Source organism: Mustela nigripes, chromosome 14, assembly GCF_022355385.1.
Source record: "Mustela nigripes isolate SB6536 chromosome 14, MUSNIG.SB6536, whole genome shotgun sequence".
NCBI lineage: Eukaryota > Metazoa > Chordata > Mammalia > Carnivora > Mustelidae > Mustela > Mustela nigripes.
This window is the reverse complement of record NC_081570.1, coordinates 25,953,003-25,980,957: the sequence shown is the minus strand read 5'-3', so window position 1 is coordinate 25,980,957 and position 27,955 is coordinate 25,953,003.

Genomic DNA, 27,955 nt, shown 5'->3' with positions numbered 1-27,955 from the left:
TCTTTCCTGTTGTGTGAAGAAGCACTTCCTTTTTTTTTTTTTTTTTAGGACTTTATTTATTTATTTGACAGTCAGAGATCACAAGTAGGCAGAGAGGCAGGCAGAGAGAGGAGGGGAAGCAGGCTCCCTGCTGAGCAGAAAGCCTGATGCAGGGCTTGATCCCAGGACCCTGGGATCATGACCTGAGCCAAAGGCAGAGGCTTTAAGCCACTGAGCCACCCAGGCGCCCCAGAGCACTTCCTTTTATTGATCCTGAATTTACCTCTTGCAGATTTCAAGTTCTAAGATTCCTCTCCTCCCCACTCCTTTATGGAACTAGTACCTGGGGCTAGGTGAGCAATTTCCTAATGCTTCACCCCTACCTCTCATCTATCTTACCGGGCATCCCAAGGGATCTTGAGATTTTTCTTTGTTTTCATTTTTCTCCATACTTTTCCTTTCATTTCTTTGGCATGGTGGAAATAGTAGAATGGCCTTTCAAGAAAATGACTGTCCTAAAAATGAAGGCAACCCAGACAAGAAAGAAGAGAAAATACAGTGTGGAAATTGTCCAATGGCTCAAGCATAAGCCCCTTCTTTGAAGCAGGGAAGCACCTCCCTAGGCCTCTGGTTCACAGGTACCAAGAACCATGTGTTTAAATTCTGAGTGGTTGACTTATTCTCCACCTAATTTCCTGCCGGTTCTTTGGCCAGGTGGTTACCAGGGATCTTGCTGTTTCCTTGCATGGAGAAAGCTCATCTGCCATGTATTTCTCCTAAACAAGACATTTGGATATTTTGTGTTGATCATCATGTTACCGTGTCAAAATAGCTATATCAAAATGTAAAAATATATTGTTAATGAGCAGGCAGTATGACTTTTAGAAGTCTTTGAGCCTCTCTTCCCCTGTGTCTCCCTCCTTTCTAGAATTATGCTCCATTCCTGAGTCTTATTCCAACTGATCTCTACTCTGGAACTCTGACCCTGGGCCAATTGTCCAACCCTGTAAAATCAAAGTGTAAAATGAAGAAGGAAAGCTCATGCAGTGAATCTGCTCCTCCCAGCGGGTGTGGGTTGGGTAGGCAATGAAGGAAACCTTGCAGAGTAAGGGTATAAGTTTCACATATTGCTTGGTTAAAACAACAACAACAACAACAACAACAGCATAAAGGCTAATGTTTTGTTTGACATGAGGATGTCACCGGCATCTAAATGAGTTTGTTTAAGGACTCACATCAATATTCCATTTACCATGGAACCAGGGGTTCAACTCTGGCTACACATTAGAATCCTGTTGGAGATTAAAAAAGAAACTAACAAAGCAGTCTGCCTCCCTTTTCCCTCTGTCCCCAATCCAGGTCAATCAGAATCTTTGGGGGTGGGAATCAGGCATTATCACTTTTTGAAAGCTCCTAGTTGTGACTCTCAAGAACAACTAAGGTAAACAACCTCTCAACACTCACACACTATCTCTCAGTCTTTTTTTTCAGGAAATGTCCACAGCTCTAGTGATGGTCAATGCGGGGGGGCCAAGAGGCCATGTGGGAGACTAATTTAGGTGCATATTGATTCTGGACACTGATCAATGAACTCTGTATTGATGACAGCTTTTGTTTTTAATTTCTTTATTGTATTTTTAGTATCTGGTTCCATTTTCTGGAACTGCTTGGTTTATGGTTCCTGCTAGGAATTCATTCCTGGTTTATGCTTGAGTTATAGGGCTCAGTCAGACTCATTTATCATTTACTCATTTATCTTCATTCACTTGCTCATTCATTTAACCACTGATCAGCTAATTCACTTATTCACTTTCTCGCTCACTCATTGATTCATCCATATCTCTGCCCATCTCCTCCATTTATTCTTCATTTTATTTATTCATTGGTTGACTCGTTTCTTTTATTTATTCAATTGTTCATTAGTTCATCCACCTACCATCCACCCATCTATCTATTCATTCTCTCATTCATTTGCTCATTCTTTAATTTTGTTAATTTATCCACTACTTAGAGAGATTTTCTGACTCTTCAGAGATGAAGTCTCCTGAGCCTGGCTCTGGGGAAACACAGATGGCTGCACAGACAATAGGGTAGTCGTTGGAGGCTGCACTTATTTGCATTCTGGGGCCAGGGAATCCTGGCCTTTTGTCCTCCTCTGTGATCATATGTAGTGACATGTGGTGGGAAAGTTTTCACTATCCCATTGAGAAGTCTTTACTGTCCAGGGACTCTCTTAGGACTGGACCAGAAAGTTTCCTTTGGACACAGGAAATGGTTCTGTAATTCCAGCTGGTGGGGAGGGAAGGGAGGAGAAGAGGAGTGTCATTTTTAGCATTCATGATTTAGGACAAGTCAGCTGCTTAGAGCTATACCTTCTTACAGTGGAACTTCCTCTTAAATAGTAATAAAGAAAACAGGAAAACGGAGAAAAACACAATAAAAAGGAATGAAATAGGCTAAAAATGGCATAATAAAAGGAAAATAGAGAAAAAGTCAAAGCAAACTATTGTCCTAAACACAGCATAAAAGATAATACAAATATCAATCCCCAAGAGACCAATGGTACCTGATGGGTGAGTTCAGCATGACCGACCTGGTAGCAGACCAGGGACAAGGTGGGCTGTCCTCTAGGAGGACAAAGATATAGACTGGTGTTTCTTTCTGTACTCTGTGGTTAGAGAATCTGGCTGAGAGTACTTGGGAGAAAGGTCTGAACTCTTAAAGCATGCATTTGAAAGAGAAATTTATTATCCATTCTGCAAGTATTTACAGTGTCTGGTCCACTGCCTTCTTTCAGCTTACCTATAGTGGTGGAAGACAGATACTTGGACAAGTAGTTACATTCAAGGATGAGGAGTGCTATGAGGAAGGAAGTACAGGCAACTACGAGAATGTCTAATGAGAGAAACTAGTTCTAAGAATCCAGGGGAGTTTCCTGGAGAAGGGGAGGTGTAAGCAGTGACTTGAAGGTGGAGATGTATGTAGTATATGGGGGGAACAGGATATGTGAGGAGAAGGTGGGAGAGAGCAGGGAGTGAAAGCCATCCTGTGTGGCTGGTGTGTAAAGTGCAAAGGGGAGAGTGGAAAGAAAAGAGGAAGAGAAATAAGAGGGTCATTCATTCATCCATTCATTCATTCAACAAACCATCACTAAACATTTGCTCTCTGCATGGTCCAGAGCTAGGTGTTGGGAATGTAAAGAAAAATAGGACAGTGTCCATCTTTAAAATCACCTACTGTTCTAGGAGCTCACATAGAAAACTGCAAAGGAATGGTTAAGAGAGAATTGTCGGGGTGGTCTCTCCTGACTTTGATACATGAATCCTTGCTGTGGTTGAGGGACCCACAACATGCTTTGTTTCTTGGGTGTGTTATGCCTGGGTGGAAATGCCTGAGCACTAGGCTTTTCCAGCCAAAGTGACAGAGTTTCCTGATGGGCCACTAACTTGGCCATTGGGCTGTGTGGTGATTTTGTCATAGCAGGAAGCAGCAGCAGGAGGAGGAAGCAGATGAAGGATGGAGGTCATGGTCAGGTTGTCCAGATCTGCTACAAAGGCAGCAGAGCCTGTTAGGGCTGTTCTTACCAGAAGTGGAGTAGCAATATGGAGATGAGGAAGGAACCAAGGACTTAAGGGACATTTGAATGTTGAGGTATGTGCAAAGTTGAGGTGCCAGCAGAAAGCTAAATGTCCTGTTTCCCCAAGGCCTTACAAAGGAACATGTTCCTTGGGGGGAATTCACCCCTGTCTAATGTATGACATTAGATATCATTGAGAAATATTACTTCTCAGGGGAATGGTTACTTTTGTGTTCTGACAAGAGCCTTCTCTCTTTGGAGCCATGCAAAATGAGAAGTTAGATTACAGTCAGAATGTGCTTCATGCCCAAGTGAGGGTTCAGTGCTTGGAACAGAAACTCTGGATGTTTTAAAAAGAAAGAACTTTATTTATTATGAAGAATTAGGTTATTCTCAAATTGTTAGAAGAGTTGGAGGAGAGACTCTAAGCTGGGCCTCTAGGTATGACTTCCAATAGCAGGGATCTATCAGAAGAGCTGTTACGTGTGATAAATCTAGATTATGGGAGCTCAGGCAGTTGACTCTGAAATCACTAAGTCCAAGAGTGCACAGCTATATGACCTATGACTTGGTGTTTGCTGTATCTGCCTCTGATATCACCACTGTTCTCTGGACACTAATACATAGTCTGACAAAGGCCTACTGGTGTCTTTACCTCTTTGCTCACCAGCAGGAAGATGGTGTCTGCTTTACTGTTAACTGCAAATATCTCCTTTAAGTGCATCTGATTGGTGAAACCTATTTCTTACCCAGAACCCAACCTTCAAGGGAGTCTGGGAAATTTAGTTTTTTTAAAAAAAATATTTCCAGCCTTTCCGGTATGCCCAGAAGAATGGATGCAGAAAGCCAATGGACCATTTCCATCACACCTGGCACATGTGCAATTCTAATAATAGGATTGAATTATGTGATTTGAAAGCTGAATTGTGCAGAGCTAAGACATCCTGAAGAATCAGCTTCTGCCTTTGCCACAAATATGCCCCTGGAAATGAAAGGATCAAGGCCATGGAACACAGTGACCTGAGTGGCATGGTCATGCCAGGAGTTTTCCTCCTGTTCGGTGATTGTGGCTGACCAGTTCTTATTTTTATTCACAAATAGTGTCTTTAGCCATAACAACTCCCATCAAATATTTTACCTGACTTTGCTGATCTTGGAAAATATTTGTAGATTTATTTGTATCATTATGTTGAATAAGCATGACTTGTGGAATGGAATCATAAAGCAACTTTATTTTCGTCCTCCGCTGTCCCAGTTTAAATCCATTCTGTGGGGGCTCGTTCACTTGCCTCTGGATGAAAACTCAGCTGGGCCCCTGATAGCTATGGCTGTTATTAAGCTGTACAAAGTTCTATGCATTCTTTAAGTTCCGACTCTATTTCTAACTTAGTAATTAGAATCTGCAGCACCGACCGCCATCTTTCTTAAAGGGACACCGTCTTCTCCACTGGGGCCTGTTGAAGGCTGCAAGCGGCGGGGAAGAGAGATGTATAGGATTGGTGTATTCTTCTGTGTTCACCTGGTACTTCTACTCCTCCCTCACCTTGCCAGTCATGGGACAGAGGAGTGCCAGGAGAGTGCCAGGAAAGGAGCACCAGGAGAGATAAGGGAAGCAGAGAAGTCTCACTCAACTGTTTTCATGGAGGTGACAAGCTTCAACACTCTCTGAACTTGGCAGATAGTGCAGGTGAACTCTTTCTCAGATGGGTGCTTTTGTGGGGGTGTTGGAGACACCCAGCTCGTCACTTGGGGAGCTTTCACGAGCAGATACCAGTCTAGAACACATGCATCTTTATTTTGGCTATTTGCTTTCTCCTGGATACCCATCAGTGACTGTTTTCCCATTTGGATAGGACTTAAAATGAACTCCATACTAGCTCACTCTCCCACTTAACTTCTTTCGGAGTCTGGTTAAACCTTTGTCATTCTTGTGCTCTGATACACTCTGGAAGCAAGTTTCTTCCCAAACTATAGCCCTCTCTTCTGCACTACAGGCTGCTGCAGCCAGCCTCTTGACATTTGGATTTCTCAAGTGAGACTACAGGGATCCCATTTAAGTTTTCCAAGTGGTCTCTCAAAGCCACTCTTCCGTCACCCTGGGGTTAGAAGGTAGCATCTCTGTATTCATCAGACCAGGCTAGGTTTTGCTGAATTAATAGCATCCAACCAAAGTGTTTAATACCACATAAGTTCATTTCTGGCTCTCAGTGGCTCTAGAAACTGGCTCTCAGTGGCTCCAGAAACCCCTGTGGCTCCAGAAACGCTTATGGGCCATTGTCTTCCAAGTATTCACTTGGCATTCCAGGCTGCTTCGGTCTAGGGCATCTCCATATCAAAAATGCATCTACAGAAAACATTCTGGAGAGGGATGATGGTGGTCATCACCCATCCACAGTGGCTGCGCGACGGGGTGGATATATGTCACTGAACTATAGACGTACAAATGGCTCAAATGGTAAATTTCATGTTATATATATTTTACCACAATTTAAAAAAATGTGACACGGGGGGAAAAAGTATTTTTAGTGAACTTCACTTTTGCTTCATGTGAGAAAATGATTGTTATCTTTACTAGATGTTAGGTATTCATTCAGATATTGTCAATATTTTCTCTTTTAAGCACTTGGCATACATATTGATGAGTTGAAGAGCTTCGGTAGAATTAAATAATAAGAAAAAATGCTTCTACAGTTGCTACAGTAAGGGAAGAGGGGGATGGGGGGCTGTACTCTGCCATGAAATTTGTTGGCCAAAGCAAATTATGCCATCATCTCTAACTCCAAGGTGGGCAGACGGGATATGATATCTCTGGTGCCCAGAAGTAGAGGAAACCCAACACTGATGAATAGTAGCTGTGATTACCACCATTCCCCACTCCTCTCCCTGGGAGAGGGTGGGCTGTACAGCATAGCTCTTACCAAGAAATTCTTGGCTAAAATATTTCCCCCAAATCCAACTTTTGACCTGCATGTACACTTGATGTGATACTGCCTTTGACAACCTCCTTTGTAAATTCTACATATGGTCTAGCAACTTCTTTGAAATATGGGAGCTATTGTCTCTTGGTGCCCTGGCTAACACTTTCATTTAAACATCCTGTTATATATTTGTTCATTGTCTGTCTTTCCTACTTGACTGAAGGCCCTTGAGATCAGGGACCACATTTGTCTTGTTTCTGGGACAGCGCTTTAAGCTGCAAGCTTGGCACAGGACGGACTGCAGATACTCTTTAGCTGTCTTAGAGAGGAGAGAGGGAAGAAAAAGAGGAAGAAGAGGAGGTTGGAAGGAATGAAAGAGGGAGGGAGAAACAAACAGGGAAAAGGGAGGATGAACATGAGGCAGGATGGACTTCAGGGCTTGCAGACAGAAAGTAGAATTCCACTACTAGAGCTAAAAAGTAGACAGAGACCTAAAACAGCAGGAGCAAAAGCAGTTCCAACATCCCAGGATGGATCAAGTTAGGAACAGAAATGAAATTATGGTAGCATGGCCAGGATGTGATAACTTGAGTGTGTGAGATAAGGCTCAGTGTTTCCTGGAGAAGGGGTTCCGGGTCCCTTTCTTTCCCTCCATAGGAAGGAGGAGAAAAGAGAAATGGCATTTTGTTGAATGCCTACTCCATGCCAAGTACTTCCTATTGGACATCTTGCTGAACAGTAGACCTGATTATAAGCCTGGTGAGGTAGCTTACCCAAGGTCACACAGTTAATCTGTGCAGTAGGAACTCAGATCTGGGTGTCTGTAGCATTGAGGCTGTCTTTGTTACAGATAGATCCTTCTTAGTCCCTCTTTTTCTCCCAGAACTCATTTCCAGATAGCCATTCCGCTAAGTGGATAGTGTCAGGTTCTTGTTTCCCCGTTCCCTAGCTTCTGAGATGTCAATGGCTATTGTTTGAGACATAAAACAACTTTAGGATAAACTTGACTGCCTCCACTCCATTTATGTCTGGTTTCAAGCTTCCTCCTCTCACCAAGTCCCTGACCTGCCTCCCACACAGGGCCTCTGGGCTTTTAAGTAGATAGCTTATAGTGTTTTCTGAAGCACATTTCTCTTGGAAAAAAAGATACACATGTCTGTATTTGTGTATGAGTGTGTGTAGCATTGCTTATGCTGAGCTGTCTGGGGGAATCTTTCAGACGTGCAGGCGTGATTATGGTGATTGTGTACTGAGTGTGATGTATGTGTATACACAAGATTGTTTACAGCTATGGTCCCCATGGTGGCCTTGGCCTAACAGGAGCCTTGAGGGCTGGTTAATGTCCCAAGTGAACTGCTGAGAAGGATCCCCCTCGGGCGTGAAACACTGTCATTGATTTCAGTGCTGAGTGTCTGGGAAAAAATGAAAAAATGAAAAAAAACAATGCCCAGTTGCTTGTGCTGAGTCCTGGTCTGCTCCTGCGGCTGAAGTTGGACAATGTGTACAGATGGACGCATGCACACCCATGTTTTGAAGGGGCCTAAAGTCCATCTAGCCAGAGGTATTCTGGGAACACTTCCTGGGCACACGGGAGGTGGGGGAGGGCTATCTTTCTATTTAACTCAGTGGTGGCTGTGACTTTTCTACATCCAGTCTGAGTGACATTTGGGCTGTATCAACAGGACTCTAAGACAACTGACTTAAGCTTGATGAAAATGTACAATTGTTGTGGATTGTTATGTTCCCTTTTGGCTACACCCTGCCCCTTCTTTTGGGAACCAGCATCCCCTCCAGGGAACTGAAGGAGGGACGTCTCCCTCCTCTAGTCTCTGACTGGGGAGTGATGAAATCTTCCATATGCCACCCCCAGATCCGCAGATCAATTCCCCAGCCTTCTCTGCCTTGCTTTGCATCTCAGGAAGCAGTTTAGCCCCTGGGGACCACTGACAGAAGATAGAGGGAAGGAAGAGAATAAAGTTTGTATATTTTCTTCCAATTCATTGCTGTGGATGTGTTCCCCTAGGATTCACGATAGAACATTCCAGATCAAACTCCGTGGGTGGTATTAGCAATCAACTCCAGGGGTGGACAAACTGCCCCTGTGGGTCACATCCAGCTCACTGTGTGTTTGTGTGTAACCAGGGTGCTAAGGTTGTTTTTTATCTTTTTAATAGTTGAAAAAATTGAGAAGAAGAGTAATATTTGGTGATGCATTAAAACTATATGAAATTCAAATCGCTGTTGATGTAAGTAAAGTTTTATTGGAACACAGCTGTGCTTACATTATGTGCTGTCTAGAGCTGCTTTTACCCTACAGAGGCAGAGCTGAGTCATTGAGACAGAGACTGCATGGCCTTCAAAGCCTAAAATATTTACAATCTGGCTCTTCACTGACAAAGTTTGCCAAACTTTGGTGTACTAAAGTGTTTCTCAAACTTGAGGATCAAAATCATTTAGAGGGCACAGATGGCTTGATCCCACCCCCAAAGTTTCTGAATCAGCACCTCTGGGGTAGGGCCCAAGCATTTACATTTCTAACAAGTTCACAGATGCTGCTGCTTGTGCTGGTCCGGGGATCACATTTGAGAAGTACTGGTATACTGGTTGGGAAAGCTGGACCTAATGACCTAAGAGAATGGGACATTCTGGCTTTCAGTAACCAACCCCCTTCTTGCCTCTTCAGGTCGATCATAGCACCTTGCTGTTTTGAACCCCAGAATGCTGACCCTTCTTGTGTTTTCCCTACACCTTTCCCATTCCTTTAGAAATAGCTCCTTGATTTATTGTCTGCTTGGCAGCCAAACCCTGCCAAGATCCTTACTGATGCACAGGGCTCTGCCCAGGACTTTGACTCTGGAGAAAATAGTGAAAAAAAGAAAGAAAGGAGGAAAGAAAGGCAGAAAGACAGGAAGCTGGAAGGAAGGGAGGAAGAAAGAAAGGAAAGAAGGAAGAAGTGAGGTGGGAACCATGGTTGGGAATTCCTTTGTGGTAGCTGTGTGGTGCCTACTGGTAGCAGCGGCTATGGATAGTGTCAGTGGTTTCCTGCTGTAGTGGCCAGAGTATCCTGGAGAGATCATTTCCTGTGCTTGGCCCTTGGGGGAGCCCTTGGTTCTTGCTTATTTTCTAACCCTGGCCCCTAGTCTCCTAATAATTTTCTGAGCCTTCAATATCATTCCAAGAAATTCTTTAAAAAAAAATAAATATGGCCAGAGATGTTTCCAATGCTAGCAATGAAGAACCTTGACTGGTAGTCATTCAAGCAGATGTTTGGTATCTGGTCCAAAGCTTTACTTTTTAACCAAATTGTAAGTGTGTGGAGCTGTCTAGAAGGAGCCACCTCAGTTGACATCTACCCCTTCTGTTCTTTGTCCTTGGCATTTCCACCTGTTTGTACTTGGAATGTGAGCTGATGTTGGAGGTACGACTGCTCTTCTGTAAATGTGACTTAATCATAAGGAAAAGGCCAAGAATATCATAAATGTCTTCTTCTGGGCCAATGCTAGCAACAGCGTCTTCCTGGCTTCTTAACAGTGAAGAAAGAAAAATTCCACTTGGCTTAGATCATTGTTACTCTGAGTATTATTAGGAGCAGAACACAATTCTTTTAGCAGTACTTCCTTTCATCTTTATAACAACCCTAACTGTGATGGCCTTATCTCTGTTTAACAGGTGGGGGAATAGGCTCAAAGTAGAGAAGGGACTAGTCCAAGTACATTCAACCAGTATTAAGGAGAGGAAACAGCAGAACAATTTCTCTTAAATATGTTCTGGCCCTTTTATCTATTCATTCATTCATTCATTCACTCACTCATTCATTTAGCCAGAATTTTGTGAGTTCTTATCTTGGGCAGACATAGGTGCAATATTTGAGACACCAAGATGGATGCAACGGGATCCCTGCCATTGTGGTCTCCTGAAATGGTCCAAGCAAGAGACGATGGAAAGTCAGACGAAGAAGGTGGGGAGGAATGGGCAGATTAAAGAGATGTTTAAGAGGAAGAGTCAGTAGGACTTGGAACGGATTGATGATATGAGAGATCCAGGGAGAGGAAGGTATTGCAAATGATACCTAAGTGTCTGGCTTGAATATTAGGGAGAAACATGTGGTCATGACTGGGATAGAGAATGTCAGAGGAAAGGCAGGGAGTTGGGAGACAGGTGTGTGAGAGCTGGGGGGCCAGTAGTCTGAGCAGAATGGATTTCTGAGGCAAGACGGTTCTGGGTGAGCACAAACTGTAGGGTGTTGTCATGGGAATGATGACTGAGGTGGAACAGAGGAGAAGGTGGAGGTCGAGGCAGCCTTAACTATCAACTATTAAGAGCGCCTATAGTGTGGCCTTTGCAATGGGGCCTCCAGAGGAAATGGCAAAGGAGACTGTACTCTCACATTGCGCTTGGACAAAGGGCCTTGGCAGGACTCCCCTCTCCTCCCCAGCTATTTCCTGGAGTCTAATTCAGTGTTTGGTCGATCTCATTAGGAGAAGCGGTTCCGTGGGTCTGCAGGACCACTCAATACATGTAAGTGAGCCAACCCCAGGAGTTCCTTCAAGTAATGAGTACTTAAGCCCACCATTACCCAACATTAAGACTGCTTACTGCTTAATGATCATCAGCTACAAGGCTTGGTGGGGCTGGACAGATGGAGAGCAGGGAGGAGCTTCCCCTGCAAAGATGCATTTCAATGCGCTTCTCCAGAGGCTCCAGACTTGAGGCTGCTTTGTCCCTGGGTATAGGATTATACAGTTCACTGGCCTGTCTTGGTTAGCATTGGTAGGAATCTATGTTTGATGAGTCTATTGAAGGAAGGAAGGAAGAAAATGTTATGAGAGTCTAATGTTCTGCTTCCGTCTAATGGGTGGGACCTAAGGGTGTTTGTGCTGTGTGTGTGTGTGTGTTTACACATGTGGGCATGTGTGTGTGTTTAAGAAAATCTCTGATGAGCCTGGTACTTGGGGTCAGGGATTCCAATTTGTAAAATCTAAATTTATCCAGGATCCATCAATCTGTGGGTATCAACGAGCTGATTCAGGTTTCACTGCCAGGCAGCCCCAGCTTAGTTAGCCTCCTGCGCAAAATCTCAGGATTTCCTGCTGCTTTTTCACTGAGTACCATGTTCTCCTCTAGGGGGTGCTGCCACTCCACGGGCATGGCTGACCCCTGTCGGCACTTCTGCCTCTCTGCAGGTGTTGGAATCTCCAGGTGCTCTTCTGCTGGGCACTCCTGGGTAACCTACTGAGCTCCCCTGCTCTTCTGCTTTGCCTAGGGGTGTCCACCAGGCCCACCCTTGCCTCACTGCTGCTTCACTGGCTAACTGCTGCATCTCTTAAGGGTCGGTCCTGAGTGCCAAAGCAGAGTTAGGTCTGCTGGGAAGGTGGAAAGGAAAAGAGAAAGGTTTTCTCACTTTATATGGCACTGTCTTGGAGACATCCCTAAGTTCTGTAGAGCTTGATGAAACAGTCTTTCCAGTCTTTACTGAAGTATCTTATCATTCAGCAAATATTCATTTCCTTCTCCCAAACCTATACGAAAAGAGTGTATTTCCTAGCCATTAATGTTGGGCTTAGCCCTGTGATTTGCTTCATCTAATGGGATAGTAGCAGATGTCAAACAAGCAAAGGCTTGAAATATGCTCATGCAGTTGGACTTGCCTTCTTGGGGTTTGGCCACTGACAGGAGAAGAATATGCCTTCCTGGATAGTATACTGTCCTGGAAGAAGGAGAGATATGGGGGATAGCACCAGACACAGCAGACCTGTGGCTTGATGCAGAACCTCCTTTCTCAACCTGTAGATGCTAGAGAGAGGAATGAATCCTTATGGCTGTGTGTGACTGAGTATTGAGATAGTTTGTTATGCAGAATTATTTAGGTTATAGCTGACTGAGATAAGCCCTCTTTCCTCTAAGATCCAGACATGTATCCATGGAAATGGGCTAAGGATGGGTTGGAGTTAGAGCCACTATGTAGTAATGAGAAATTTTCTTCTGTGCATTGGCTAAAACTTTCTGACTGGGTCAGGCCATTTGAATTTAGTCCCTACTCTCCTTAGGATGAATTCTTTCAAAGGTTCTCATATAAATGGGCTTCCCGAGGGTCATTTATCTGAATCACTCAGGGTCTCAAGCTGTATATTCCTCCACTTACAAACTTTAAAGTTATTGGTTTCCATAATGCTTCAGAGCAGAGATTGGCAAACTTTTTCTGCAAAGGGCCGGATCATAAATACTCCAGGCTTTGAGGACCGCACGATATCTCTTACAACTATTCAATGCTGCCATTTTTAAATTGAGAGCTGACATATACAATATACATGTTTGTGTTCCAATAAAACTTTATTTATAAATAAAGCTTGCTGCGCCCTTCTCCACAGCAAAAGCATGTCAACTCTTCCTGCCACCAAGAGGTGGCAACAGTGGTTGGCACGGTTGTCCCTTGATTTATTAGGGAATGTTTACTGAGTTCCTGCTTAGACTGATGGTGTTTTATAAACATCGTTATCATCATGGCCAATAAGTGGAGAAGCAGCGAGGGCGCGTGTTGAAAATGCTAGTTAGAAGAGACATATGGTTACGATGGAAACCAAAGTGGCATAATAATTTCAGAAATTGGAAGTGGTGAGAAAATGGATGTTGCAAGTGAAAATGGGATACACCTTTCGACAATGGCATAATGGCGTGATTGTAAAGCGCCAAGAGTGAATCAGGAAACATGTAAACAATGCTGTGCCCATGCCATTGACAATAATCAGTAAAATAGGATGAGAAGCAATTGAAATATCAGAGAAGTAGGAAAACTACTGTGTATAGGGCCAGAGAGGAGCAGCATCAATGGAGGCTCACTAGCCTGACATGAGCTCAGGAGATGCCTGAGGGGTCCGAGAATGTGGCCACAGCAGAAGTGCTATATCTCTTGTGAGCCACGAAGATGCCCCTCAGGGTCCCTATCATCTACACAAGGTCAAAGTGATGTTGGTGCCGTGGCTGCTAAGGACTTCGCTCACAGAGATTTGGAAGGAGGGCTTGGCCTCCCTCAGGGGATTTTCAAAGTGGGAAAACCAGGGGTATTTTGGAAAAAGAACACCTATCAGAGCAAAACAGAAGATTATACGAAGCGCCAACTCACTCTTCTACTTGGTGCAAAACGCACCTGGGGATTATAAGCTTAACCTTCACTAGGTTCTTTGGACTTGCAAACAAATGGGCTTTCAACCAGCTGTTTGGAACTGAACTTACTGTTAGCACATATATACACCTGTACTTGTATACATATGTGTGGGCTTGAGCAAATAAAGGAGGGTAGGGAAATAAAAAGCAGAATCTGTTGCTTTGGAGAGCACAGTCTTTAGGTTGGAGGGGGGAGGGGAGTCTCTCAGCTCAGCTATTACTCCTCACTCGGGAAGGAAGGAGGATTAAGGAGACAGTTGGCAGATGGAAAGCAGTGATACAGTGGAATGAACATGAGTTTTGCTGTCAGGCAGACTTGGTTTGGTGTCTGAATATGTCCCTTATAGTTGTATGACCCTGGGGACTGTGAGAAGCTTCCAACTTCCTGAAAGAAATGCATTTCTGGGACAAAGTGGGGGATGCCTCTGCTTTGGAGAACAGAGGGACAACCTGGATGGAGCCTTCATAGCATTGACTAAAGGAGGGAAATTCAAGGTATATGGTAACACATTAGATTCTAAGTTGAGATGGTAAATAAAGGATCAGGGGGAAAGTGAGCTGAAAATAAGTTAATGAAAGAGCAAACCCAAAGAACTTCAGGTGGGAGATGGCATTAAGGGGATTCGCACTGGGGGAGCAGGAAGTGGGCGGGAATGGGACACCTTCTTTTGTGGGCCAGTGTTGGGAGGTAGTGGTGAGGATTTGGGGGATGGATGTCTGCTTCTGTTATCCTAGGCTCAACCAGCTGCAGTTAAGGTTCTCTTGGTTACAGGCGATAGAAACCAATTTGAAGTAGTGTGAGGAAAGATGTATTTGATTTACTGGGAATATATTCCAGTGTCTCACAGAATTCAGAGAAACATGGAACAATCTAGTTGACTTCATGGGCTTCCTTTCCTCCAAGGCAAAGCTTCTCTAACTTTAGACAGAAGAATCACCTGGTGGACTCGCTGGATCCAACTGCCTATAAGAATTTGCCTTTCGTTCCTAGGGGATGCCACCTTGGTCCAAGAGCACTGCCATTAGCTTGACTCAGCTCTCAACTTGCAGTTCTGTCCCCCAGGTCAGATTTTTGAATGGAAACTGGATTGGCCCATCTTGGTCATGTGTCCTCCTATGAGCTAATCACTGCATCTTCAGGGAAAGCCTAGGGTAATCCCACTGAGTAGCTCACCAGGAAATAAAATCCTGGGGGACAGCTGCAGATTGTCTGGATCCCTGCCTCTTCTGCTTACTCACATCATCTTTATTTATTTCTGGGAGGATAACAAGCCCTAAAAAAAAAAAAAAAAACCAAAAAACAACTGCCTTCCTTGGACTAAACCCTAGTTGTGGTTTAGAATAGGAAGAACAAAGTAGGTGTTGCCTGCCTCTGGGGAGGCATTGCACACAAAAAAACAGAGAAAGCAGGCTTATACTGCCATTTGGCACAGTTTTTTTTTCTGCCAAAGAACTAGCTCCTCAAAGTGGCAAGGGCACACAACTTGAGCAGAAGAAGACCTTCTTAAGTGCAGAGGCTATAAAAGACACAGAATCATGGGCTCAGGACTGGGAGAGACCTTTAAAGATTCATGCCTTTCCTCTGCAGCTTCTCCATCAGGTAGTTATTTCAGCATCTGCTTGAACCTTTCCAGTGACAGGGAGCTCACTACCTGAGAGGTTGGCATGCTCTTGCTTTGGGCACTTCTGAGGCTTAGAAAGATGTTCCTGTACTGGCCTATAATCTCTCCCCCTCCAGGCTGGCACTGATCCATTCATCAAGTTCCTTTGTAGTTGGGTCCTTGTGCCAGCCTTGAGCTCCCAAATATGTACCAGACCAGGGAAGGTGTGAGAATCAGGCACCAAAACGGGGCCGCTGCAATTCAGAAAAAGAATTTCACTTTTCCTGAGACCCTTCACCTAAAACACAACACCAAGATTAAATGCGAATGGTACTCAAATTCATAGGCAGGTTAGTAAGGCCCCTTGTGATTGAGCAAGTGTTCCTTAAGGAGTCCTGGAGATGGTGGAGAAGTGGCATGAGAGCCAGGAAGAGGTATTTTCCTAGTGGCCCCAGGTCATGTGAATGGCCATCACTCCTCTGCCTCTCACTATGCTTCCTTCTGCTCAGTCCATATTGCATGTGCTTGTTTTTATCTTAATGGGGTAATGGGCACCCTCTTCTACCAGAGTAAGCGTCAGATTCTGATGGGTCTGCAGCTTTGGAAGGGAGTTCGAGGACAGGCCACTGGTGGGTCAGCCAGCTCAGCTGTGTCCACTTTGATGATCAATGGAGGAGGACGCAGACTGTGGCCAGATGCCCCTTCATATGACTGTGTTGGTGTTTGTTGACTGTTTCCATCCACAAGCTCCCTGCAGGTGGGTCTTCCCCATGGTGATGACTAGGAGCTGCAGGCAGGACAGACTGGCAAGCCTACACCTCCTGCTGGCTCCCACTGTCGTGGTCCCCCCTGGCCCCCAACCGTGCTCAATCTCTGGGGGATGGAAGAAGACACAGGTCACAGGGATCCCTTGACGTCTGGGCCTCTCCTGATCTTGCGGACTCTTCTGACCTGATGTATCTTAGCCCAGTCTCAGAGAACTCATGGCTAGGCTGTCTTAGCATTCATTTTACCTGATTGGAGGCTACTAAAGGGATGTCCTGGGGCAGACCCCCAGCTTCCATTGTAAGGTGCTTGGGGTAGAGTCTGTCCCACTGGGCTGGGGTTGGGGACTGGCTGCCCCAAATGCCTCTGATGTGTGAGCATCCTCTTGGTCAGCAGGAAGGAGGAGCCAGGTTTTACCAAGTGTTGCTCTGGGGAATCTGACCCCCAGGACCTTCTTAACCCTCTGTTCTCTTTCAAGAGTTGGGGTTGGTGGTAGAACCAGGATTTTAATTCACCTCCTCAGCATATACATATCCTAAACTTTTTTCATTTAGGTTAGTCACTTTTCATGAAAGTTCCCAGGCACAGATGACACCCTTATAGCTGAGGGATTACTCAGTATTTAAAAAACTCCAATAATGCAAATAAAGCTGATAGGAACAATAGCTGTCTTCATAGTGATGGCAGCAGGAGACACACATGCAGTGCTTTGCATTTCAAAGTGCCTTCTCCCAGTGGCACAAGGAACTGGAATGTGGGAATGATGGTGACCAAGCCTGGTTTTTAGGATCTTATGGCTTGGTGAGGGGCCCAGGTCCAGAAATGGGTCGACTGTGGCTGGGATAAATGTCAAATGAAAGCAGTGAGCTTCCCGTGTAAGTCCTGAGAACTTGCTGAGGGAGGTGGGGTTTCAGGGAAGCCCTGAAGAAGAGCCAGGGTGCAGGCAGGTGGAAAGAAAAACAAAATAAAACAAAACCAAACCAGGGCATTAGTATCAAGAAATTTAGAAATAGGACTAGGCCATTTCCAAGTTGAAAATCCTTCAATGGCCTCCATCCTCTTCCAAGATGGAAGCCCAGATAACATATGGCATCCAAGACCCTTCCCAATCTTGCTCCTTCTTTCCTGTCTGGGCAGAATCCTCTTCCATCACTCACTGGCATGGGCTCGATATTCTAACCTCCTGAAGGACGTGTTCTTTGTATGTATTATATTTCATGCCCTTGCTCATCCCCTTCCTTCTGTTTGGGACTGCCTTGTCCTCACTCCTCCACTCCTTCCTTCACTCCCTGTCCCCATCCCTACACCACAGTCTTGACTCTTTCTAGCCTTCCACAAAGGGCTTCTCTGGGCTCCAGCAGCACCAAGTATGACAGGAGCCGAGCTCTCAATGCCTGTGTTAATTCTCTGTTTGCACAGCTATGTCCCCCTGTCATTCTGAGCAACCCAAGGGCAGAGGAGTCCTTACTTTACACACTCAGTGCCCCGGAGGAGAGGCCAGTGTATCTGTTTTGTGAGCTGAACCATAGACCACCTTGCTGGGAAGTCCATCAATTCTGGTCACTCATTGGTGCCTCCTTGGCCCAGGGCAGACCCTGCACGAGGCCTCCTCTAAAGTCTGAAGCATTGCGGGCCATGTGGCCCATCTGAGCACCTCCAGGCCACCTCACTCCTCAGGGCATGGTAAGATGGACAGCTGGCCACCCTTCAGACATCTGCCTTATGGCCACTCTGTCTCCTCGTGTTGGTGGGGCTCCTGACAATGGAGTCAGGCTGTGGGTAGCCGAGATGGGATGAAAATTTGGCACGCTTCAAATCAACATTCTTCCCAGGTTTGTTGGGCATCTCTAAGAAGGCAGGGGTGTGGACAGGGGAGGAATGGCTCTGCTCCCTCCTGTCTTGAGCAGCGTGGCCCCACTCAGCATCACCCAAATGCCTCAGCTAACCAGACTCAGCATCCTTCAAAGATACTAAGGCGCCTATTTTATCTTAAGCACGTGCCTTGAGGTTCCATCCCATGCCATTCCATGGCATGAAAACAATAAAAATCTTCGAGCACAGAGTATTCTTCCTGAGAGGTATTCTGTGAATACGGTTTTCTCCATTATCATTGAGTACCCACCTGTGTCTCTGCGTCTCTCCTGCTTTGGCCCAGATTTGACTGACCCACCCCCTTTTCATGTTCTCTACCCTCTCCTTGGAAGTTCACCTCCATGGAAGTCTCTGGTATTTGTTTTGGCCTTAAGCCCTGCTTCCTAGAGAACCCAGGTGGACCCTTTTGCTTTTTTGTCACTGTATCCCTAGTTATGTGGCCTAGTGCCAGAAAATAGTAGATGCTCAATGTGTTCTTATGACTTTGAACCAGCTTTGGTATTGGGGGACCCATGTTGGCATTGGGGGAGCCCAAGACCCAATCTGAAGCCTGGAAAGCTATAGAGAAAAGGGATCCACAGGTGCCCTCTGGGCTGGGGGTGGGGAGTGGAGCTCAGAAACCCTGTATATGGCACGTTTCAAAAAGGATTGGTCACCAGGGGGCCTGTTTCCATGTCCCCAGGCCCACCTGGTGGAGGGGAGTGACTAACTTATGAAGCCCTTGGTTGCTCCTTTTTCCTGGCCTGGAGAAGTCTTTCCAGACCTTGTTAACCTGAGACAGCCACTCAGCTTCACAGACCTCAGCTCTCAGCCGGGATGTCTCCCAGGTGTTGTCATGGCAATGCTGGAAGCAGGAGTCGCTTACCACAACTCCGCTTTGACTGTAAGAAGTAAATGCCTCCTTCCTTTTTCTTAGTGTCAGATACTGAAATCTTCCCTGCTGTGGGGAGAGAGTGGAGGAAGCACCCCAATGGGTGCAGGTGACTAGCCCTACAAGCACCATGTCGGAGCCAGCCTGGGAGGGTGCTCCTGGAGAGACTCAGGCTCAGACTGTGTCGATCGTCAGGGTGAGGAAGCCAGGGGCCATACTGCTGACCAAGCGGGTCCTTGCCCAAACTGGGGACAGTTCAAATGATCAGTACCTCCCCTCAATTCCACCTCTGAGGCTGAAGTGACTTAGGAAGTTGTAGAATCAGCTTGCCTCTCCCATGCCAGGGAGGGTAGGCTGTGGGGTTTGTTCGGAGCCCTTTGTTAACAACCACAGCATTTGCTAACACTTGTGGAAGTATTTACCGGTACCAGGCACGGTTCCAGGGAACAGGGTAAGGACTCTGGATTTACTGTGGTTGTGCACATAAAATGCCTAGCCCAGCAGCTGGCATAAGAAAGCGCTCGATAAATGGAATGACTGTTGTTCTATCAGACTCCTTGGGCTCTAATGCTACCTCCTAGCTCCTCCAGTCAGAATCCTTGACCGCCAATGCTGACCAAGACTGGCTGGAGGTGACCTTGCCCCTAGGATCGAAGACATTATTGTTAATCTAAAGGACCAGGATGAATGGTATGCTTCCTTCCGCCTAGCTCTCCAGAGCCCTGCCCTGGCCCCAGCCACCTTGTTCTCTTCTGTGGGAGCTCCTCCGAGCTCCTGGAAGGTCCATATCCATGACCCCCCCTGGGCCGGACCCCTGGTTCAGTGGCCAGTTCTGTGAAGATCCAGTGTAGAGAAATCCCCAAGTTGCATGTATGTCTTGCCATCAGGCTCAACATAATGGCATCGACAGTTGAAGTAAGCAATTGGCCAATTTCCTTCAGGAATGTTTGAAATAAAAAGCAGTTTGCCTGAGTGGAGGAAATTGTGAGAGCCCCAAATGGAATTGCTTAAATTTATTGCTGGAGAGTTTTTACATATTGAGCCAAAGGCATATCTTTCTGCACTCTGTCTGGGGTTTTCAGGGGTGCCGCACTGCACCAGAGATGGAGAGGTCTGGGCTAGTTCCAAAGTTGGGTCTGCAGGATTAGAAACCTCCATCCTATCACCAACCCTCCCATGGGCAGCCTTAGATCTGCCCCCACGAAGGTAGAATAGATTTGCCTTTGGGGACAGGAAATGTTCCAGCCTTTCCCCCTGGAAAGTCAAGAGTGATACCCACATCTTAGACAGGATGCTGACCAAGACAGCATCTGTAGCATCAGCCATGACCCTCAGCGGCTGGCCCATCCAAAGACTACAGTGGATGTGGCTTTTCAGGTGGGGCATTCAGTCCTTGAGTAATGTGCTCAGGAGTCGGAAAATGTGGGGACTGCCAGGGAAGAGCTCTTTCAACAGTTTTTCCTGGACGGGACAAAGTTTTGATCTCAAGCTCTGGAAGATGCTGAAGACTTTTATGCAAGTCGGCATCAGAATAAGATGTAAATTACTTGCAGAATACCGGGGGATAAAACCAAAACCTTGGTCAAGCTGTTGTCTGGCCTGAGACCTAGTCTAACTTGGCACTAGTTTACTGTGTGGCCATGGGCACATGCTTCTTCTCTGCACCTCCCTTTCCCTATCTGTAAACTGGGGTGATTAGACATGATAACCCGAGTTCCTGTCTAGCTTCTACAGGTTGTGATCTGTGCTTCCTTAGTGATCAAACCTAAGACCGTACACCTCTTTACCTCTCTGAATATGACTAGTGCACCGGCACAAGACCCCTGATCACAATGTTGACCACAGTGTGTTTCCACGTTCTGAGAGGAAGCACCCTGGTGTACAGTGGAAAAAGTATGGAGTGGGGAGTCAGCCAGACCTAGCCCTGGTCCTGCCCTTCACTTGTTGGATCTTGGACAAGTTACTTGTCTTTTCTGACCCCTGTCTTTATCTAAGCCTAGAAATAATGTGAGGATGAAATTAGGTAGTGTCATAAATCGTGAGGGAATTGGCAGGGCAAACACAGGGGCTCACCCAGCGTGAATTTCCTGCCCAGACCCACGTGATCCTCATTACCTGCAGTACTGCTGGGTGAGAGAGAACCCCACCTTGATTTTATGTATGCGTTTGTAACTCTAAAGAGGAGGCCTTACATTTCATGTGATCCTCTGAACAGCTGGAATGAAAGGTTCTTGGAGCACAGAATAGCTGTGGTTGGTCGAGCTGCTTTGATAAATGGCTTGGGTTGGGGATTGGGTGAGACCTCTGGGATTATCATTCGGTAAAATAGATTAGAGCTAAACTGCCCTCTGAAGAGGGTGGGTCCGATGAACTCCAGGACTTTTGTCTTGCTCGGGAAAGAGATGGAGTGGGGTGACTGAGTCTGGGAACAGAGCTGATTATTCTGATTATTCTGGATGTTAATGGGGTTAGTGGAGAGAAGAAAGAGCCAAGTGGTGGCCCAATAGAGAAGAGACTTTGGGGAAGGGATGGAAACCTTAAAGAGGGACTTAAATAAAGCAGTTGCGCTGCTCAGATAAGCACGCGTACACAGAGATGTATCCTCGTTTTAGAGATGTTACATTGAGCTGTGTGCACTCTCACACACAGGCGTGGAGTTATCTGGATGCCTGTACGTGAATTCGTGTGTGTGTGCACACACAAACACACATGCTCCCTGGCACCAGACACAGCTGCTGTCTAAGCCTTATGGAAACAGCCTGCATTTACCCCTCTCCCTTTGTCTGCCCTCTATGCTAGGAGACCGGACTATGTCTGCAGAAGTAAGGCTCAGAGCTCTGCCATGGCTTAGATGGAGCAGGATGTCAGGAGTACATACAGAAAGTGATGTTTCTCACTCACTTATAACATCAAAAGGATAATATTTTTCTGCTTGCAAAGGTAATATGCTCAATCATTACCCAGTGCCATGGGCACTGGGAATATAACAATGGGCAAATCAGGCATGGACTGGACTCTTCTGCCCTCATGCAGCCTAGGATCTTATGATGCAGACCGACAGAAAACAAGCTTGGTACATGTGATGGGTGTCATGAAAGAGACACTTGGGATGCTCTAGGGGGTGTCTGAGAAAGGGAAGACTGCAGCCCTTGAGGACCTGTTTGAAGTTGCTGAGGAGGGAGAGAGTAACAGAGGTGAGGCTGGAAATGGACCTAGGTCAGATCACAAAGACTTGTAAAATATGTTCAAGGATTTGAACTGGATCCTGAAGGCCCCAGTGAGCCAGTCAAGAGTTTTTAGCTTGGAGGAGGAGCATGCTTAGCTTTGCCTTCTAGAAAGATCACTCTGGCTTCCGTGTGCAGGCGAGTCCTTCTCTTTCAGAGCCTCTGGAATGAAAAAGCAAAGCCCAGTCAGGACTCAAGAGGCCAGGCCTGGGTGAGGCCTGTCTGCACAGGATAGGCCAGCCTCTCTTTCCAGTCACTCCGTCTCACTGCCCACAGGCTGACATCTCAAGGTGGGCAAAATGAAGTCAATCATGTTAGGGTGTTTGATTTTAATGAACATTTACTGAGTGAGTGCCCACAGTTTGCCAGAGTGGATTATGTCACGTCATATCTGCAGCAGCCTTCTGAGGTGTGTGAAGAACAAGTCTCATTTTAGAGGTGAATGGAGAGAGGAACTGGCGTGTGAGTGCCTTCTACACTCCAGGTAAAGAACTTGGGGCTGGCATATGTAATCCCACCTGAACATCTGGGAGATGGGGACTGTTAGCCTCATTAAAGATAAGGAAGCGAGCCTGGGAGGTGAAGCTTCTAAGATAAGTTTATCTAAGAACACTAAGAGAGTGTTGCAACTGGGATTCCAAGACCCTCCAACCCCTTGCCCTTACGGGACTGCAAGTCAGGTTCACTCTGCTAGGTCATTTCCCGAAAACTGAGAAAATTTTCTCTTGCCTAAGAGAGTCATCCTGGGTCCTGGGTGCTCCTTGGGGGACACAGTGAAGCTAAGACAAGGCAACTACAGAGGCTCAGGGCACCCTTTTGCTTGGCCCCAGGAGGGTGAGCTCTCTCTATCTCCTTGGGGATGGCACAGTCTCCCTTGCCCTCCTATAGCTCCACAGGAGATGGAATTCAGGGTTGCAAGATGCAGGGATCCACAGCTCTAATGTGCATTGGATTGCATATTCAGTCATTCCATGTGTTGGCCCTCTTGGGAGGCAGTTTGTGGGAAAACACAGTTGGGCAGGGACAAATGGCAGGAAGCGGCAGTGGAGGGGAAAGGGCATGGCTTTCAGAGTCTGAACTCTCTGGGTTTAGATCGAAGCTCTGCTCTTTAGGAGCTGTGAAATCTTTGTACTATTCCAGTCCCCCTGTGTCACTCTATCCCTGTGTGACTGCAGGCAAGCCACTTTGTGCCCTAGTTTCCTTATCTGTAAAATGGGGATAATAGCCCTTTACCTGGCAGAATTGCTGTGTGGATTAACAAAATTACCCAGTGCATGAGCCCAGTACCCACATGGTTTAAGTTCTCTGTTATTGACAACACCTTATTTATGAGCCACATCTGCAGGATGAGGGTAATGCCATCCTTGGCATAGATTTCAGGGCAAGGTGGTGGGAATTAAATGACAAAATGTGTGCAGAGGATCCAGTCTAGGGATGGCCCCACAGCCCCGTATATACAGGGTGCTCAACCCGGGGTCTGCTTCCATTTCCCTTTCCCTCAGTCTGCGTAAAAGCAAGTGCCAGATGTTTTTATTGACTGCAAATATTTGCTGAAAATTTTGAGGCTGGTCCTTTGCTTTGTCAGTCCTTCAGGGAGTAGCTTATATTGTGTTTGCTGTTTCACTCCCTGTCTCTGCCTTCACGCTGAGCTGCTGGTAGAGCCGTGAAATAATAAAATGATTCCTCTCCCCAGATAGCAGTCCCCCCACATTATATCACTTTATCAGTTACACCAGTCTTTTGAACAGAGTGCTCCCTGGCCCCATCACAAAGGATAAGGAGGGGGGTGAAACCTGCTCTGGCTGTAATTTCAATGGCACAGCCTCACTCGAGTTATATTTTCTTCTTTTTTGTTTTTTTTTAATTAACATATAATGTATTATTAGCCCCACGGGTATAGGTTTGAGAATCACCAGGTTTACACACTTCACAGCACTTACCATAGCACATACCTTCCCCAGTGTCCATAACCCCACTATCCTTTCCCTATCCCTCTCCCCCCGGCAACCCTCCAGTTTGTTTTGTGAGATTAAGAGTCTCTTATGGTTTGTCTCCCTCCCAATCCCATCTTGTTTCATTTATTCTTTTCCTACCCCCCAAGCCCCCCATGTCACATCTCAACTTCCTCATATCAGGGAGATCATATGATAATTGTCTTTCTCTGATTGACTTATTTCGCTGACCATAATACCCTCTAGTTCCATCCATGTCATCGTAAATGGCAAGATTTCACTTCTTTTGATGGCTGCATAGTATTCCATTGTATATATATACCACATCTTCGTTATCCATTCATCTATTGATGGACATCTAGGTTCTTTCCATGGTTTGGCTATTGTGTGTGGACATTGCTGCTATAAACATTTGGGTGCATATGCCCTTTTGGATCATTACATTTGTATCTTTAGGGTAAATACCCAGTAGTGCAATTGCTGGGTCGTAGGGTAGCTCTATTTTCAACTTTTTGAGGTAACTCCATGCTTCCAGTTATATTTTCAAGTCACTTTAGTAACACTGAGGTTCTCAGAGCCCAACCAGCCATGGTAACAGAGGGAGATGGAGGAGCTTGCAAGTTCCTGGTGTTCACACTCCACCTGAGTTGTCAACAAGTTGGTTAAGAGCTCTGAAGTCAGCATGCAGGCTGTCAAGTTGGGGAACCTCTTGGTTTGGATATCAATTACCTTCTACTTAAGTTAAGTCACTTTGCGATTGCCAGAAGCTGACCTCGACCTTCACATCTCCTTGTAGTTTCCAACACATTTTCCTGCTTGTTTTCACAGCATATCTCACAAGTTACCTATCCCATCTGTACTCCAGTCATTGCCAGGAGGGGTTAAATCTGTAGTTTGTTGATTCTGCTCTTACTCATAGTCCTTTGTTTCCTTGTGTATTTGGTGTTCTTTGAATGTGAGTTTACATGTGGTTGATCTTAATAAATCAATAAATTGAGGATATTTTCTTCCAGAGAAGATTTATATTTACTTGTGCCAAACACCAGAAGGTAAAATTAACCACTATTATTTTTAACCTTTTTCAAGATTCTTGGCTAAATCTGAGTTTTGGGTTCAGCTCTCCTACCATGCCACTGGCTCAAGGCTCAGTCCCTAGATTACATCTTTTACTGTAATCCCACACCTCACTATTGTTTATAGCTCTTGGCCTTTCTCTTACAACCCTTTGGAGATTCATCCCAACTCTGAGAGCTCAGTAATGTGGCAAAATCTGTGTGTTGTGCAGCATACGATGGTTTTCAAGTAGAAGATCCTTCCAGTGTCTCTCATTGGTCACAGTTTCAGAAGTGAAAGCATCTTTACTATCTTGACCCTTTACTTACCCAGTTTTATTTTCCTTATAGCACTTAAGAAACATGTAACATATTACATATTTGTTTGCTTATTTGTTTATGCTGTGTCTTTCTGCACTAAAATGCATGCCCCATGAGAACAGAAATTTTGGCTGGTTTGTTCATTGCTACGTCCCTATTCCCTAAAACAATGTCTTATGTATAGTAGATGTTTGACAAATATCATTGAATGAATGAACAAGGACTGCCTTCAGCTGGTTCAAGCAGAGGTGGTTATTTTAAGACATGAAGTGATGGAACTCTCAAGACAATCCAAGAACAGAAGTAGCTGGGCTGGGCTCCAGAAGGATGGGACATAGTGGCTGCTTTTGGATCTAAGATGGATCTGGTTTCTCCCCCTAGCTGCAGAAACCTTCTGCTCTGCCACTAATATATATCAGCTACTCCACACAGTGTCTGATTCCTCTCTTTCCTTATAATTTCCCATTGCATTTGGCCTTGGTTTGCCATTGTTCCACTCAATGTATTTTTTTTTTCAAATTTTCTCTTAGCTACTTATTGGTAAACTGTTTTTCATGTGTAATAGTCTCAAGAAAGGGGATTAAATTGATTCAGTTTTTTTAAAAAGACAGACCACACAGTTTCTGGCTTGCCCATGGATTTTAAGAATAAAGAGAGAGAGATGGAAACTCTCTAGGCAATCCAAGGATGAGAGGAAGAGTGGGCTGGGCTGCTTGAGGCTTGGTACCAGTGGCTGCTTCTGGATCTAAAGTGGTTCAGGCCTTTGATCAGGTGTCCACGCTTCAATCCCCTCAAATAAGGAAGGTCAAAAAAAATGGTCTGGTAAGATAAAACATGGAAGGCAGCCAGCAGAATTCTGGAAGTAATTCCAGATAAGAGCAAATAAGGAGACTGCTAAATTCAAAGCAATCTCTGAGAGTGAAACTATGAAGACTCAACATGTGACAGAATAAATCAGCATCTTGAGAAGGTAGAGACCCATCTTGAGTGATGACAAAACATCCAAGTCTAATCAAGGGAACGAGGCAGAGTTCTCAGGAACATGTGATTACGGTGAAGAGAGTTATAGTCAGATCAATTATATTGAACCATGTTTGAAAATAGTATGTTTTAACCAGTGGGGAGGAGATAGCAATTGGTCAATCAGAGAGCAAGGGATGGCAGCATATCTTCTGCTCTGGCCAGGAAAGGAAGGCTAATGCACAGGGTAGCAAGATGTTAAGTGTGAGCCAGACAGTAGATAGACATTAATTAGATAATTCTTCACATGTTCAAGCAAAATGGTGCTCCAGGCTGTTAAGGAAGAGAACAAGGAACAATGAATGTTTAGATCAGTGGATTTGATCTAGGCTATGGGGTCAGAAAAGCTGCTTGAGGAAATGACCTTTGATTGGACATCTGAAGGGCATTTGGGAATTGAAATAGGAGAAGCTGGGGATAGGAAAAGTATTCCTGACCCTTGCAAATGCTCTGGGTTTCTTTCTGCTCTTTATATACATTCGGAATTTTCCTGGCTCTGGTTTTTGCCTGTGCTCTTCTCTCTGCCTAGAAAGCTCTTTCTCCAGATAACATGGTTGGCTCACTCTTTGCTCAAAGATGACTTCTTCAGAGAGGACTTCCCTGGCATTCTGGCCAGCATAGCACCCAGGGACTTTGTTATCTCCTTTCCCTACTTCATGCTTCTTCATAGCACTGTTCCCCTTTGCTTTTATACAGTGATTTGTTCATGGTGTGTCTTCCCTCACTACAACATAAGCTCCATGAGGACAATGATTTTGTCTCTTTTGTTCACTACTGTATATCCATCCAGTATCTAGTATATAGGTTTGCCTCAACAAATCTATATTAAATGATTAAATTAAAAGAAGCAAGGTACATCTAGGAATGGAAGGGAGGCCGGTGTGGCTGCACTTCAGTGTGAAAAAGGGAGGATGGCAAGAGGAAAGGTGAGACAGGTAGGGTGGAGGCCAGGGCACTAAAGGGCAGTATAGACTTCTTTCAAGAGTTTCATCTCAGGCACCTGGGTGGCTCAGTGGATTAAGCCACTGCCTTCGGCTCAGGTCATGATCTCAGGGTCCTGGGATCGAGCCCCGCATCGGGCTCTTTGCTCATCAGGGAGCCTGCTTCTCTCTCTCTCTGCCTGACTCTCTGCCTACTTGTGATCTCTCTCTCTCTGTCAAATAAATAAATAAAATCTTAAAAAATATAAAAAGAGTTTCATCTCCATCCTGTGAGCTATGGAAAGTCACTGAATATTTTAGAGTGGGATACTGTGATGAAATTTCCACTTTATAAATTCTTCCTGGAATCTGTGGAAAGCTTTTTAGGGTAGGGACATGGAAGGATGGAGACCAGCCTGGAGATAGTGCTGCCTTGAACCCGGGTGGTAAAATGGACATGGAGAAGCAGATGAATTCAAATGATGTGGATGAAGTAGAATTGGCAGATATAGAAAAAGATTTGGAAGTAGAGGGTGAGAGGTGGGGAGAGATCAAGTATCAGTCCCAGGTTTCTGACTTTTGTAACTACTGAATGGTGGCCTATTGGCTGAAGATAGAGCTTTGGAGAAGGAATGCGTATAAAGATGGAAGAGCATAGGAGGGAGTTGGAAAATCAAAAACTATGATCAGATCCTGAGATGCTGGAATTTAAGATTTCAAGA